The 12,500-nt window shown below is 39.7% G+C and overlaps 1 protein-coding gene across 1 annotated transcript in view; it reads left to right on the top strand.

Moving 5' to 3' along the window:
* The window catches only part of LOC135203831 (class A basic helix-loop-helix protein 15-like), a 462,350-nt gene that overhangs the window by 35,998 nt on the left and 413,852 nt on the right, over positions 1-12,500 (top strand). The window lies entirely within an intron of this gene.

Below are 12,500 nucleotides of genomic sequence, written 5' to 3'. Positions count from 1 at the left end.
TTCCCCGTAGGGGGGTATTGCCGTCAGTTTTCCTTATGCGGTGCACTTTCGGCATTATTTAAGGTTCTTTGCCGCGTCCCTTCGGCTCATAGCTGCTGCCCCGTAAATTTCCTTTTACTATACCTCCATTCATATTCTCTTCTATCTTAATTTCCTCCTTCTCCTAACAATAACTCTTAACATATTTTCAGTGCTGCATGCCTCATAGGTCCCAGTGCTTGGCCTTTAGCCTAAAATTTGATATTCCATTTCCAACTCATTGTTTATTCTGTTGGCAGCATTGACTCACAGTATTCCAGTGAGTGAGTCATTACTGATGTAAATAATGATTGAAATAACAGCAACACAACAATAATAATGATAACAGTAATGCCCACGTGAATGCACTTTCCGACTTTAATGCCATCATGCTCGCATTACGTCAGTAACTGGTTGATGCAGTACCATTCTCAAAACATTTATAAACAGCACGAAAAGTTCCATTAACGCCATGAACGCAGAAACGTGTTATGCCACGGCCCAGTAGGTGGGAGTAGATTACAGTGAAGCATTCAGCATTTTTTTTCGTTACCTGTGATTATTTTTGTAATGATAGATAATTATTAAGAAGTCAGTATAAATTGGACTGTACAGTTGCTTGCTATTCAGTTCAAGCGGTCATTGAAAAATAAGCTTCGTAGTGATTTGCAATGATCAGCAACTAACAACTTTTAGAAATGGCATCTGCAGGTTTATAATTAAAGTAATTAAGTAGTGTCTTCTGCTTCCATACACAGGAATTCAAAACCGCAATGACTTAGCATGCGGGATTGCTAAGCAATGTCGCTCATTATTATATGTAATTCAATTGCTCCACCCTCTTAATTCCTGCCCACCCAGAGTAAACGTTATTTTACTTAACCGACAATGCACTCGACGAATGTCGACATGCTGTGATCTGATAGTGCTTCCTTCTGCAATAGACTTTGGGGGGCCCTTTTAGGTTGCCATGGTTAGAGTTGCAGTATCTTCACTTGGGCCTATGACTTGGGTCATATGCATCTGGCAGGCTTCTGCGTAAACATGACTTTGACCCTGGAAACAGCTTCAACCGCCAGTCAGACATGAAGACGTTTTCGAACGCATTTCGTGCAAGATAGAGAACTTCGTCAGGAGACCTTGCCAAGGACATGACCTCAGATACTCATCTCCTGTATAGATGGACCGATTTCCGTCACTTTATGCAGTTGTCCCATAGGAGGAAGGTCTAGACCTTGGTCTGCAGTGAGGTCTTTGTCTGTTCCAAGTCAAGGAACGTCACCTTTCACCTCTGAAGGTGTCCCTCAACCGCAAGATACCCGTCAGTTGGAGCTTCGGGCCAAGGGGGTTTTAGGTGCTGGATTCTGATGGTTTCCGAGCATATCCGGTTTGCCTCTTGTACTTTCTCACCTGCGGTCAAGTACACCTGAAGAGAAAATAGGCTGAGTAATGGAATAATGAGGTTTGGTGCTAGTAAGGCGGGATAAAAGTGTGTTAACAGGCTTCTTGGTGGATAGGAAATGCCAATTTAATTTTGCTTGGCAAGTAAAAGAGACAGGGCAAGAGAGTTCATGCCACGAAGAAAGCGGAATGACAACGACAAAGATAGAGTGGTGCGTGCCCTTTTCACTCTCCGTTAAGCTTAAGTTTTGTATTTAAGTTTTTCCGTGAGTACTAAGAATGTTTAAACTGGGTAAATTGTGAAATGAATCAAAATAGATTCATATGGATTCAAGCATGTAAGCCAGGAAATTCCCGTTAATTTTGGTCGATTGAATGGAAGAGATCCGGTGGTTCGTGGGTTTATTGGTATTAACTTAAGGTTAAGAGCGGTTAATTATCTGTTGAAAAGCCTGATACATTTTTTCCGAAATGCATTTTGGGGTAACTGTGGACTAAAGGTGGGGTTTAAGTTTAAAACTGAGCAAATTGTTGTCAGCTCTATGAAAAATTATTGGTGGGTAGTAATTATTCTTAAAAAGATTATACTGAAAAATGTATCAAAAGATACGAAACGTGGGCGTATTATTAAATGGATAAAACAAAAAAGAACGCCTTTTCGTTACTCCAATTTGTATATGTGTATATATGTATATATATTATGGAAATGCATGTCTGCACACTTGTTTTTTCTGTTCGTTCAAGTGTGCATAAATATGGATGCATTTAAATAAGCGAATAAATTTCCGCTCAGCCACGACTATTCTCGCCGTGGTCTCTGTCTTAGCTTCTTTCTTTTTCGTCCACCTGTTCTGAAGGAGGAATACTCCGGCCTGGACGGTGAGGGTGACACAGCAATATTTCATCATTTACTCTTTGGCCAGTGACCCGTCTCGTGGGCAGGCCATTACTCGCCTCCCGAAAGGAGGAGGAGGAGGAGGAGGAGGAAAAAAAGCGTTTCTCCAGATCTGGACGATGACCATCTCGGGAACCCGTCTGTCATTCCCCATCTCATTCTTCTTGACGCTCCCCCACCCTCCCTCCCTCCAGGACCCTTTCCCGTGGGGACCCTTCCTTCCCCTGCGGCCTTAACTCCGCTCTAGGTCCTCCTCGTGCAGCCCACCTGAGGACAGTTAAAGCGGCACTCTGACATTTTTCATTTTCTCGATCGTTGTCATTCTCTTCAGTTTTCATTATGGCGCTGAATGGCCGCCTTTGCCCCGCCGTCGCCTGGTCTTTATTTCTGAACGCCATTCATTGACCCATCCGTCTTCATTTTCGTCTTCCTTTTCCCATTCTTCATAGTCTTCTTTGGACTCAGATTGTATTGGCCTGCTATTCCCTCCCTCCCCCCCCTCTCTCTCTCTCTCGCTCTCTCTCTCTCTCTCTCTCTCTGTCTCTCTCTCTCTGAACAGAAAGTCGGAAGTTTATCTTCGACTGTTTTCTCTTCGGATCAAATACTGTGGCAAAAGGGGGTCATAATTGATATATCGCAGCCGTAGTTCATTTCTTGATGGGAAAATGAAACCCATTAGTATTTCATACGACTTTATTCCAAGCCTTTGCCTTTCTGTTTCCACATGTGATATTCAGAGATGTCTACTTTTTCGTCTGTCATCTGGCATATAACGCTCAACCTCGTTTTAAAAGCCTAAGATGACCTTGACCTTGACCATCGATTTGTTCAGTTTGTCCCCGCTCACCCTTCGAGTTTCTTGTCGTGAAGCCTTTTGCATTATTTTCCCTTTCCCGTGCTTGCAGTGTTGTCATCTTTCACATCACCAATCTGTTTTTTTGTCACTAATTCATTTCTCCTCTTTTTGTATCTTCGGTTTTTTTAATAGTTTCCTTTTAATCTTATCTTACCGTTCTTTACCTCATTTCCCTTTATTTTCAGGTTTTGGCCAAAATCTGCGGATGTAGTATCGGAAAAGAATTTTTGAAAGTTTTCCGTACTTTATCTAATCTTTTCTCGCTATTCGAAAGATTTTTCACTCGGAAGGGACATTTTTCACTCCATCAAGCTGATGTTTGAAAGAGCCTTGTTTTTCGCATATTAACCATTGTAACCATCGTAGCAGTCTTTGTTGATCATGACTTTAGAAGTCATTTCTTCCCAATACCTTCCCTTTCGAATACGGAGAGACAGTTATCTGTTGCTTGTGTTATCGAAATTCTTGCGGTTTCCTCCACTTGCTTTCTGTTACTCTCTTGTCTGCTTGCACACCTTTCTTCCTTATGAAATATCTCTCTCTCTCTCTCTCTCTCTCCTCCTCCTCTCCCCCCTCCCTCCCCTCTCTCTCTCTCTCTCTCTCTCTCTCTCTCTCTGTCATTTCCGATTAAGGAATTAGCGTCCTATTTCCCTTTACGATCGTCTTTTTTCCCTCTTGAATTGGCACAAGTGCGTTTTCCTTTCAGTTTTTCTTTACTGCTGAAAGCAATTGAGTGCTTGCCTTTTCGCTCTCCCACCACGCACATTCTCTTGTTCGTGTATGTCTTGACTAACATGCATATGCTTTCACAGTTACGCGTTTCCACTCATGCATGGGAGAACACACGATTACGCACGCGTGCATTCATGCACGCATTTTTGCGCTTGGACAGGCTCAGACGATGCCCTATAAATTTGAAAGGGTTCTCTCCCCATATAACAAAAATTAAAAATATTTTGTAATCTACGCTTTACTGGATCTTGAATACGTAAGACAAAGGCATAAATGGACAGAATATATGTTCCAGTGACCTAGACGATATTGGGTATTGAGAGCTAAATCCTATGTAGCTTAAAGAGGTCTTTAGCACATCTGGAAATTACTTTGAAAGAGTCATGACGAAAGGGAGAAGACAGAAGGAAGTAGACTCAAAATCTGCTGTTTCACAATAAGAAAGCTATAATGGTATATCGCCAAGTAAAATATAGATATTATTATTATTATTATTATTATTATTATTATTATTATTATTATTATTATTATTATTATTATTATTATTATTATTATTATTTATTATTATTATTATTATTATTATTATTATTATTTCGGAAGGAGACCCTCTCGTAGGCATGTTTTGTTAGAAATGACTGCTGCTTCAGCACTATTAATCTGTCTTTCTGATGACGGCTTTCTCGTTGTTGCTTAGACTGGCGAGCAACGCACCAAAGGCCATGGTAAAATTCGGTTGAGTCATTTGAATTTTACCATGCCCTTTGGTGCGTTGCTCGCCAGTCTAAGCAACAACGAGAAAGCCGTCATCAGAAAGATAGAGAAGACTCTTTACAAGATTAATAGTGCTGAAGCAGCAGTCATATTATATTATATTATTATTATTATTATTATTATTATTATTATTAAACTCACTCCGGCCGATCATCAGCCAGGCGCCCGCCCCTACGTACACCTTGGCAAAACGCCTTAATCATATTATTATTGGTATTAATGTTATAAAAATCTACAATTATATAGTAAAATATATTTTACATAGTAATATAGTTTACTATATAATTGTGGATTTTTCTTGCATAGATTGGTTTTCACGAGATCATGAATTTATTATTATTATTATTATTATTATTATTATTATTATTATTATTATTATTATTATTATTATTATTTATCTTTATCTTTATTTTTTTTTGCTATATCACAGTCCTCCAATTCGACTGGGTGGTATTTATAGTGTAGGGTTCCGGGTTGCATCCTGTCTCCTTAGGAGTCCATCACTTTTCTTACTATGTGTGCCGTTTCTAGGATCACACTCTTCTGCATGAGTCCTGGAGCTACTTCAGCCTCTAGTTTTTCTAGATTCCTTTTCAGGGATCTTGGGATTGTGCCTAGTGCTCCTATGATTATGGGTATAATTTCCACTGGCATATCCCATATCCTTCTTATTTCTATTTTCAGATCTTGATACTTATCCATTTTTTCTCTCTCTTTCTCTTCAACTCTGGTGTCCCATGGTATTGCGACATCAATGAGTGATACTTTCTTCTTGATTTTGTCAATAATGATAATATTATTATTATTATTATTATTATTATTATTATTATTATTATTATTATTATTATTATTATTATTATATGACAAAGACTTGTCGTACATCTTTAAGAAAGAGCCACTTTCCCAGTCTTTCCACAAAAGAGATCTGGGTTGATCGTGAGATGAGGAATCAGGTTGTTCAGAATGCTTGTATTTGAATGGATGGCTGCTGGTAAATGGCAAAGAGCCACACTTATCTAACAAGCTTTAACTTCACTTAAGTGTTCCAAAACTCAGTTGATGGTTGTATTCACCTTTCTCCGAAGATTCGTGGTATTTTGCGGGATATGAATGACTGTCAGGCTGAAGAAGGTTACAGGATACTTCCTTAATTTGTGATATGGCGAAAATAACCTTTCACGTCCTTGACACGCGAGTAAGTTGATTGTTTAGCACAGTGTACTTTGGGACGGGCCATCTGATACCCATATATAGCCCATCCAACACTAGCCCGCCCCAGTCCCAGCCCCACCCCCACCAATCTCCCCCCCCACACACACACACACACACACACACACAAACATACACACTTTTCCCATCCACACGAAAAATGGGTGTTGAAAGAAAACCAGTGTGGTTTAACGCCAAAAAGGGATAAAGTCGACTCTTGATGATGGAAAAAGAAATCGAAATATCTACAATAAACATACGAATTCTAACAGATGAATTACTTAAGACACTGAATGCTTAAAAAGGAGAAAAATTACACTTCGATAAACTCAAATCGCTCTGAAGTTGATTGCGCTTAATTTCTGTCCTCGTGCAAAGGACAAGTATAAACACAAAATCGTGGTTTATTATTGCTGGGATAATACACCGACAACTGGTAATTGGAAGTTTTTAAAATGCCTTATCCTAAAGGACAGATGAGAAGGTAGCGAATAACTTAGCCAGTGTAGTTACTATTCAGCACTGTGATAGAGTGCAGCACGTTAGTGCCTTTCGTTTTAAAAATAAGGCAGTTTTATTATTACAAGTGTTTTGACTTTTGTATAAAAATTAAATTAGTAAAGCGGCTATGACAAACTCCATAAATGACAAACTTCTATTATGGATGATGGAAATCTGTTAGTTAGAATTACAAATTTACCTGCAATGTAAAATAAAATGAACTAATGAGTTGATTCCATTCAACATCATGCGTGATGATGTATAAATTGTGGTTTAAGTTGTAACATGGATGCACTGATTTTTTAAAAATTGTTTACCAGCATTGTTAAGAGATTAGCGAATTACTTGGGAAAATCAAAGTTGTAGGGTTTCGAAATAGATAAGTAATCTGAGATAATTCTGTGAGAGAGAGAGAGAGAGAGAGAGAGAGAGAGAGAGAGAGAGAGAGAGAGAGAGAGAGAGAGAGAGAGAGAGAGAGAGAGAAAGGAGTATATTTATAGATGCAAGGGATAAAACCAGACTGAGGGTTAAAACAATAAACTCCCAGAAGCAATCGAGACTCAGCCAACAAAAAAAAAATAAAAAAAAATAGGAATCCGTTCACTTTTCCCTGCAATTTTCAAAAATCTTCCCCAACAGTCAACCGCGCACTGCCTTTTCTCTTGTTTCGTCAACCAGGATTCAATCCGCGAATTCTGCGAAACCATTACCAGTGCAGCGTGTGGGTGGTTTTGGGGTTGAGATGCGGTGGGGTAGAGAGGAGGGGAATTTGGGTCCCCGTGGGCGTTGGTAAATGTGCCGAATTTGAACGGCAAGGGTATTGGCGGGTTAAGAGAACTCAGGGGTCCTCGGAAAGGGAGCAGCTTCCAAAATAATGATAACAGTGAGCTGGTGAATATGAACCCATTGCTGATGGTGGAGGGAGGGGTTTGTCTGGTCAATGGAAGGAAGATTAATTTTAATTTTGTGTGTGTGAGAGAGAGAGAGAGAGAGGAGAGAGAGGACCGAGACGAGAGAGAGAGAGAGAGAGAGAGAGAGAGAAATGGCATATGATATTGATAAAATGCATCCCTTGACATCGGAATGACGAAAGAGGAAAGGTAGAAGTCTTGTTGTTATGAAAAATCTGAATGACTACTGGAGTTTCCCAATAATATTTGCTAATGATGAGTACTTAACGAGTTGATTTCCGATTTTACTTGGAGAAAAAACGTATGTATCCAATTTTAATGTAAAAGTTTGAGCTTCGATATATTAGTTTTGTAGTTGACGAGGGATTTTGTATTTGTCAACTAATTTAGGTATTTGTCAGGTTGCTACAGTGGGCCAATAATTTTGACAATAGGAAATGCAAAGTACGTTCGTGCCTGTAATTAAAAGGGGGCCCAGAAAAATAGCAAAAAAGAAAAACTTCATCGAAAAGAAGCCTACTGTATCACTGCAGATGAGAGAGAGAGAGAGAGAGAGAGAGAGAGAGAGAGAGAGAGAGAGAGAGAGAGAGAGAGAGAGAGAGAGAGAGTTTCTGATGTAATTGCCAATAAACTCATGGCAATCGAAACTTGATTATGAGTGAGTGGAATATGGTCAAACACGGCTGGCAGGGCAAACGTTGGAATAGTATGATACCGTCACGCATGTGTGACTGGAGTTGGATGTTTTAGTTTTGGTTATTAGATTATTTGATTATTAATGTGGAATGAGACAGATGCAGTGCAGTTAAATTTAGTTGCATTGTAAGGGAAGTTTTGTAAAGTTCATATCACTGTATACAAAATGATGGCAGAACGTTGTATAACGTATATAGAGTAGCCCATTATTTTCAGAAAGAGAGAATATTTTGGAACTGCCCGTGATGATTTAGGAAATAAACTAATCAGGAAATAAACCAATCAAAGGTGGTGTAAGATAAAAGAGAGTATAAATTAAAGGACAACAAACCATAAACGCTTTTCATTCCTATTTTCAAAATCCCACCAAACAGTCAACCGTGCTCTCTCTTTTTCTTCTTTTTTTTTCACCCCCTCTGTTTTGTCAGCCAGGATTAAATCCACGTGTTCTCGGAAACCATTACTTGAATAGTGTGTGTGTGTGTGTGGGCGGGGTGGCGGTGGGGGTTCGGTTGGAGGTTGTCTGTGGGCGTTGGTAATGTGCCGAAATTGCGCGTCAGGAGTTGGGTATGGGAATAGGGCCCAGGAAGCTTGGCTGGGGTCGGGGAGTGGCCCCCGGGGTTGATCGCAGGTGTATGGGGAGGGTCCGGGGTCCCTCCCACGTGTTGAGGAGAGGGGCCATAGTGATCGCAGGTGTAGGGAGGGTACACCCCGAGGGGCCCTCCTCGCTGGTGCCCAGGGAGTGGAACAAGGTTGTCTCTTCTCTTTGATATTAATTTTACGACGATTAACAATTGGTGGTCAGAGGATACTTTATGTAGTGAACTTCGGAGAAATGATATATATTTCACCTCGTATTTCCGATCTACTGACAGATTTAATACCTTTATTTATATCAGGCCTCGCTGATGTCATTTACACCCGTTTGTGCGTGGATGAGATGGATAAATCAAGTATGCCACGAGGATGCTGTCCTGGTAACGAGACAGAAACGAATCGAATACTAAATCCCCTTTGAAAAGAAACAACAGAAGCGCTGTTCATTCGAGGTGAATAAATTTCCCGGCGAGTAGAACCAAGCTATTTATAGCAGACTCCAAGATCCCTTCGATCCCCTGTAGTGAAACGGGTTTGAGGATCTTGCTGTCGTTTATATTTGTTCCAGCTGCTTAGAGAGAGAGAGAGAGAGAGAGAATTATTGATTAGCTAGCATTATTCATTCATAAGGAAGGATTGTCAAAATCAACTTTAGTTTCGTGCTCCTCTGTATTGTCCTGTTTACGTCTGTATTGTGAAATATGCTGATGAAGTTACTAATTCTTGACCTGATTTACTGTTATTCCTCACTAAATCCTTGCAAGCTTAGAGTACTCGTAGAACACGCGTGACGGGGTATTGTATTTTGGATTGTTAATTAGATTGTCTCCATACTCTGTGCGATGATTTAATGTTATTTTGCAGATTGAATAACAAGAGTTATATAGATTTTTTTATGATCCTGGATATGGGGATATGGATAGGGAAGTGTAATTTATCATCGGTTATGATTGCTGTTGGAAATTTTTGTCACTTGATTTGAAACCTCAGTTCGGTGTACTTTCGTATCCAATATATATATGTATATATATATATAATATATAATATATATAATAAATATATATATGTATATATATAATATATATATATATATATATGTGTGTGTGTGTTTGTATTACTATGTTTGTGTGAAAGACTGAAACTCGTGTCTCCCGAGTTGGAAGATCTTTATCAACCTCACTTAATGACACGATTTCAGTTTCTACTTGCGAGCTGAAATGTAATTCTAGTGATGAATCGTCCGTTAAAAAACATTAACACGTACATGAAGGGGAGGGCCACTGGTAGCACTTCTCACCAAAACTGATTCCCCTCAAGCCGTTCCGCTAACGTAGAGTAGGCCTTTCAATTTCTCCTTGAGCGTGATGCTGTAATCTTCATTCAGAACTCCCTCACCCATGAATCCTGTATACATCCGTTCTGGCAGAGAGCTGGCGCTGGCTGGAAGCTCTGTAATGAGGCATTCTGCCTAGGCCTCGCCGATCCCGATCCATTGAAGAAGTTGACTGGGTGGTCCTTGAAGAGAAGGTGCCTTCTCTTTGGTAGGCTTGAACAGATGACGATGAGTTTCAGGATCACTGGCCACAAAGAGTTGGTAGTTGACATATTGTTAGTGTGCGCGTTGTTGCCAATGGCTGCGTCGGTCAGGTCATAGACTTGACCTGGACAGTTAGGTGGACTCAACGGCTCCATGGTTGACTTGCTCATTGCGGAATTGAGACGTTATCATAATAGTGTGACTTGCGGGACCTCATATACGCTTTGGTGGGTGGTGCAGTCCTGAAGGAAGAATCGCCTTGCTTCTCTACCAAGAATGGCAAGCGGTAAAGCAGAATAGGAAGGCCATAGAGGCGCTCTTAAGAATATGCAAATCCACGTACAGCGATAAATGAAGGGTATAGAGTCAATAATTTTCTAGAAGGCAGGTACTTGAAGTTGACATACTGTGTGCTTTGGAAAAGACCCGGGCATGGTTAGTGTAGAGGGAAAGAAACCTTTTTGATTATTCGCATTTTGGGTGTGAGTGACAGTAAACAAGTAAACAGGCACATAAATACATGGAGCGAATGAATACTCGCATCGACATAGTTCTGTGTATTTTTGTCGAATTATATAAACTGCTCGACCAGAGGCAGCCGATTCACATTGCATTTTTAACGATTTCCCCTGAACGTTGCTGTTGCAAGAATGAAGAAGGAGTGACCTCTGGATGTGCAAGGCGCCGAATGAGACGTGTGGGCAGGAAACCCTTTCCCCAGGGAACTAATTGCAAATTGTAGGAAAGTAGTGGACGAAGCAACAGAGCATAATTGATTTCGTCCATTAATAGTTCGAGAACAATTTGGATTTATTAGGACCACGTCAGATTTCCCCACTATTTACCGAGAGATGGACGACGCCTTTCTCTCTCTCTCTCTCTCACACACACACGCACACACAACTTCGTTTCTGGTGTTTGTTTTCCATTTATAAAAAGTTACAAGCATTTATAACCGCTTGTTATACATAAATGTATATTTATAGGTTGTTCCAGACGCAAAACCCAATACTATCAAAAGATGAAATTAATATCTAACCTCATAGTATATATATATATATATATATATATATATATATATATATATATATATATATATATGTATATAAATACATTTATATATTTGTGTATATACAAGCATACACACACACACACACACACACACATATATACATATATATATATATATATATATATATATATATATATATATATATATATTATATATATATTTGTGTATGTAGGGATGTCCGTATGGATACACTCACAAAAATAACTAATTAAAGCAAATTGCATATTCCAGTATCATGAACATTACGTATTTTTCGTTCTCTCTCTCTCTCTCTCTCTCTCTCTCTCTCTCTCTCTCTCTCATATCCTGATGACAAGAACACTGGAGGAGTTCTGAAAGAGAGCAAGAGGAGAAACGCCGCTCTCTTTGATCTCTCTGTTGGTTGATGCTGCCAAAACAGACGAGCTTCAGAAGAGTTCATCTTCATAGCTCCAGATGTTTCTGCTGTAATAAAATTCTCTCTCTCTCTCTCTCTCTCTCTCTCTCTCTCTCTCTCTCTCTCTCTCTCTCTCTCTCCAATTATGATGTTCTTTCTATCGATATTTCCTAACATTAATCCTTTGGTTAAAGTAATAGAGAAAAATTATTTGAAATTTCTATGAATTGCGATTGAGAGTACAACCCCCCCCCTCTCCTCTCTCTCTTCTCTCTCTCTCTCTCATTAATCCTTTAGTAAAAGTAATAGAGAAAAAAATAATTATTGAAATAAATTACGATTGTGAGTACAACCCCACCCCCCAAGCTCTCTCTCTCTCTCTCTCTCTCTCTCTCTCTCTCTCTCTCTCTCTCTGTAATTATGATCAGAATTCTTCTCAATGGCATTTTTAAAATTATTTCTGTGGTTCAAATAATAGAAAGATGTTGGAAATTTAGAGAAAATGAGGTTGAGAGCACAACCTTTCTCTCTCTCTCTCTCTCTCTCTCTCTCTCTCATCCATCATCTGGTATATACCGATCTTTCTGCAACAGTGAGTTCTGATCACCCGTATACGGATTCGTCAGCTGTCCAGATGCCGAGATGAGAAAGCCGGTCGGCAAAAATGAAGTGTCCATCATACTTCGCTCGTTGAAGAGTGGAAGGGAGAAAAAGGAGAACGATGGGAACAGACAAGACGAAATGAGAGAGGTAGGACGCTGAAATGGAAAGAGGAAGATGCCAGGGTCACGGCACAGACACGAGGAGAAGAGAAGATTTATGATGACTTAAATGAAATGGAGGACAAGACGTTACATGTAAGAGATGCAAAAGAAGAGAGTTAAGGACTCGTGCCAGAACTGAAAAGAAGGAACTGGAGTGATCGCAA

Source organism: Macrobrachium nipponense, chromosome 44, assembly GCF_015104395.2.
Source record: "Macrobrachium nipponense isolate FS-2020 chromosome 44, ASM1510439v2, whole genome shotgun sequence".
In the NCBI taxonomy this organism is placed as follows: domain Eukaryota; kingdom Metazoa; phylum Arthropoda; class Malacostraca; order Decapoda; family Palaemonidae; genus Macrobrachium; species Macrobrachium nipponense.
Note: the sequence above shows the minus strand (reverse complement) of the source record. Positions and strands in the feature narration are given on the sequence as shown.